Source organism: Halictus rubicundus, unplaced genomic scaffold (genome assembly GCF_050948215.1).
Source record: "Halictus rubicundus isolate RS-2024b unplaced genomic scaffold, iyHalRubi1_principal scaffold0326, whole genome shotgun sequence".
NCBI classification, from domain to species: domain Eukaryota; kingdom Metazoa; phylum Arthropoda; class Insecta; order Hymenoptera; family Halictidae; genus Halictus; species Halictus rubicundus.
In genome coordinates, this window is record NW_027488867.1 from 62501 (window position 1) to 67500 (window position 5000).

A 5000-nucleotide genomic window follows, 5' to 3' on the forward strand; every position below is an offset into this window, starting at 1 on the left:
CTCTGCTTGAGATACTCAGCCTTCCGTTCTGCCTTCTCGACCTCCGAACATCTCGGGTTTTGGAAGGCGCGTCTACATTTGTAGACCCGCTTCTTCCGTCTCGTCAAATCTGGTGTCCACCATGGGACAGATTTAGAGTGCCACCGCTTGGATCGCATGGAGGATTCGCACGCTTGGATAATCGATTGCTCGACTCCCAGTGCGAGGCGTTCGACCTCCTCTCGGCCGTTGGGCCGGAGGGTTAAGTTCCTCCTGCTTTCCAGCAGCGTTCGTTCGAATCTGGGCCAGTTCGCAGTGTTCAGGTTGAACCGCCCCAATTGGCCCCGGTTCTCCCTTTCTACTGCGAACTGCAACGAAAACTCAATGACTCGGTGGTCGCTGGATGTTAGGTCATGGACCTCCCAGTCTCGCACTTTGTCGGACATGTCGCTAGTCACTAATGTGACATCGATATAGGACTCTCCCAGTGAGCTGGAGTACGTGGGCATACTACCAGCTTCGTTCAAAATAACTAAGTCGTGTCGGGCCATGAACTCTTCGAGCTTTCGGCCTCTCGCGTCTGTCTTCGAATTCCCCCAAAGGGTAGATTTTCCGTTGACGTCGGCTGCAATCACGACTCGGTTATGGTTTAGCGCCGCAAGCACATTCTCCAGTCGAGCCAGACTTGGTTCAATGTCCTCCGAACATTGAAAGTACTGGCTGACTAGGTAGACGTTTCCGAAATTGCCTTGAATGCTTACACAGGAGAGATGCGTGTCGCACAAATGCGTGAGTTTGACCACGGTTAGATCCCGGTTTATGACAACTGTTGCCGCCATAGGTTGGTCTCCTTCCGTGTGCACTCCCGCTGAGCCCAGTCCGGGCAATTTGCCCCGCCAGCTGTACGGCTCTTGTGCTAGTAACACATCGGGTCTCCTGGTATGCAGCAAAGAAATGATTTCGTCGGTCACGACCCGAGAGCGCTGCATATTATGCTGCACAACTCGAATCTGCCTCTGAGATCGTCTATCTTCGGTGTGTCTAACCATAATTGGTTCGAGCTACTACTTGCTGTAACGCGACCTGATAGGACTCGCACAGCTTGTCTCTCGACTTATGATCGTGCGGCTTGCCTCGATCCTTACAATTAGAGCAGACGGGTCCGCTCTTCTTGTTTTTGCACGAGGCAAAGGTATGCCCCGATTGGGCGCAGTGACCGCATACGTCTTCTTTATGCTTGCATCGTTTGGCCGTGTGGCCGAACTTCTGGCACTTGAAGCACCGAGTTACCGAGACGTAGTCCTGTACACGACAGCACGACCAGCCCATGTAAACTCGGCCTTCCCCACTTTTCAGCCGCCGGCGAACCTGCGGACTGACTTCGATGACCCAGTTGGCCGCCTCCCTGCCTTTGGGACCGACTTGAAAGCCGACCTTCAGGTTAGAGGCAAACTCTTTCTGGGTCATCTCTGGAAGGTTTTGCTTCCAGAGACTGGAAGCAACCTCGTCTCTCGTCAACTCTCGAGGAACGTCGTACACTATGAGTGACGGGTTCCTCTTGGTTGGCAGAGAGACAGAGAGTCCTGCATCTTTCAGGCTGTTACTTCCCGTAAAGGCCCGAAGATCCTCACTGCGTTCAGTCTCGACGACTATGCCACCGGAGTGGATGCGTCGAACCGACTTCACGCGGATCTTCTCCTTGTTGGGTTTCACCAAGGAGAGGACAGTCCGCTTGGTCGCTTCGCTGTCCTGCTTCTTGCCCTTCGGCGGGAAGATCTTCACCACATGCTGTGGTGGCTTCACCGCGTCTTGGGAAACCTTCTTGCAGTCGACCTTTACCTTGTCGGCGTAGGTCGATTGCACGCGCATACCAGCTTGACCGGTCGGCATTGACCGCGGGGCAGTCAGCGACACAGTCTTTGCACTCACGGTTCGAGCCTTCTCTGCTCTTGCCGCTACGAGCTGCCCTTCGAGGTAGCCATTCCGAAGAATGAGCTCCATCACCAGCTCGTTGAGTGCGTTTGCCTGTTCGATAATCTCCTTGGCCGTGATCTTAGCGAGACGCGATTTCCCGCGCACGCAGATCTTTGTGACCTCGGAGACTTTTTGAAAGGCCTCTTCTCTAATGAGATCGAGGCTCCTTTCATTGGGCCCGGAAGCCGCCTCCTTCGGCTTCCTTCCCTTCTTCTTTTTCTTCCCTTTGCCTGGTGCTGGCTTGGGGTCGAATTTGTCTTTTTCGGAGGGGACCGGTTCCTTATCCCCTCCTTTTCCATGGTCACCTTTGGGCTCTGGGTTTTCATCCCCGTCGAGCACCGTGCCATTTTTGTCAGAGACAAGGTTAGCACCTTGCCCCTGATCTTTTGTGCTCTTCCCGGACGATGAGGAAGAGCCCTTCTTCTTCTTTGGCGACTTGGTCGCCTTCTTCTTCGGTTTTGGTTCCGGTTTTGGCTTCGGCTGTGGTACATCTTCTTCCTTCCCATCAGCCTCGACCTCGACCTTCACCGGCAAAAGTGCATCGCACCTTACGAGGGGCACACAAGGTGTCAAAACGATTACATCGTTATCTACCTCGGCCCTCTCGATTTTAGTTGCGGTGGCTTCACCCCCGGCAGTGCCGGGCGCTGGACCCACCGTCTTGACTCGCTTTGATTTTCGTGTAATACCCATGAGATATAGTGAAATGTTCATTCCGCTGCGTGTCCCGGCCTCCTCGGACCCTCAAATGGAACCTGCATCCCGCTAGGTTAGGACATCACCCGGAATATAGTCCGCGGATATTGGCGCCGATTACTCGAACACCATCCACTTCCTCGCCCAAACGGAACACCACTCGCTAGTAGCTCATGATATTCCAAGCCGATTGACTAAGCATAGGGTTACTTTATCTCGCTTAGCCGCCCATCTAGTCGAAGCAGATGGCCAAAGGTACGTGTTGGCGACGTCTCTCCCGCAGGAGAGGGCCCCCTCAGATCCCAGGATCCTCTTTTCCGACGACAAGGGTCGCCACGCACGGCAAACACGTGGGAGACGTGGACTTTGAGTGGTTGTCTCCTCCACTCCACTGCGCTTCGTTTTGTTCGCTCGACTCCGAAGAGCCTGCTTTCCAGCGGTACCACGTGGAGGCACAAGCGCAGCTAGAACACATAGTGTTCCTTTACAACTCCGGCTTCTCCGAGGAAAAGAGCTCATCCCTTAGCAAATCCTCCCGGACACGTATTGCTTTAGTTGTAGCGGCATTTTTCTTGCTGGGCCACTCTTACACGCTTGGCTCTAGAACACCGTGACAACCGGGTCATAAGACCTCGGTGCACGCGCTCCGCCCAACCGAGTAAGTAAAGAAACGATGAAAGTAGTGGTATTTCACCGGCGATGTTACCATCTCCCACTTATGCTACACCTCTCATGTCTCCTTACAATGCCAGACTAGAGTCAAGCTCAACAGGGTCTTCTTTCCCCGCTAATTTTTCCAAGCCCGTTCCCTTGGCAGTGGTTTCGCTAGAAAGTAGATAGGGACAGAGGGAATCTCGTTAATCCATTCATGCGCGTCACTAATTAGATGACGAGGCATTTGGCTATCCTAAAGAGAATGATGGTTGTTACTCCCGATCGTAAAACACGTCCAGGAGTAACAGTGCAGACCATCATACCCTTGCATGGGGAGCTGAAATCAGCTCCCCCCACTCTGACGATCCGGACCTCCTCCGATGATTGCGGCGATTATAGGGCTAGCGCTTACAGTGGACAGCCCCTCCACCCGCCTGGACCTCGGGTCAGTCCGGCGCCCTCCCACGAGTGGTGCGCGCCTTTCCGTCTGCGACTTCCGCGACGTGCGGCCACGGCAGGGAATTGCACCCTGCCGGGGGGATTTGGCGGTGGGTCCACCTCACCCAGTGCACCAGTAAGATAGTCACATAAGTAGTGATCCTCTCCTGGTAATACCTCTCCTTAGCCCTTTAGCAGGCCGTTAGGCCCGCGAGGGGAACGGTTGCTCTGCCCCTCACTGTTTACGGCGAAAGGCATAGAAGGCCTAGCGCCAGAGGATGTAACCCGCATATGTAAAGTTACCTCCCGCCGTTTACCCGCGCTTTTTTGAATTTCTTCACGTTGACATTCAGAGCACTGGGCAGAAATCACATTGCGTCAACACCCGTGGGGGCCATCGCAATGCTTTGTTTTAATTAGACAGTCGGATTCCCCTAGTCCGTGCCAGTTCTGAGCTGAGCGTTGAATGGCGGCCGAAGAGGACGACCGTTCAAGACGGAAGCCTCGCAGCAAGGAAGATCCGCGGGAGGCCAAGGCACGGGACCGAGCTCGGATTCGCAATAATGTGTTCACCTCGCCCAGGCCCGGCACGTCAGCCAGACCCGCTTCCCGACCAAGCCCGACACGCCCCGCTCCTCAGAGCCAATCCTTATTCCGAAGTTACGGATCCAATTTGCCGACTTCCCTTACCTACATTAATCTATCGACTAGAGGCTCTTTACCTTGGAGACCTGCTGCGGATATGGGTACGAACCGGCGCGACACCTCCACGTGGCCCTCTCCTGGATTTTCAAGGTCCGAGGGGAAGATCCGGACACCGCCGCAACTGCGGTGCTCTTCGCGTTCCAAACCCTATCTCCCTGCTAGAGGTTTCCAGGGAACTCGAACGCTTATACAGAAAAGAAAACTCTCCCCGGATCTCCCGACGGCGTCTCCAGGTCATTTTGGGTTACCCCGACGAACACTCTTACGAGGGCCCGAATGGTATGCGGTTCCGCTGCCGGGTTCCGGAATAGAAACCGGATTCCCTTTCGCCCGATGGGTGTGTGTTTTGTGTTTGTACATTTGCTCTTAGGACACCTCATCTACATAGGATTTCTCTTAGGGCTTAGGATCGACTGACTCGTGTGCAACGGCTGTTCACACGAAACCCTTCTCCACGTCAGTCCTCCAGGGCCTCGCTGGAGTATTTGCTACTACCACCAAGATCTGCACCGACGGCGGCTCCAGGCAGGCTCACGCCCAGACCCTTCTGCGCA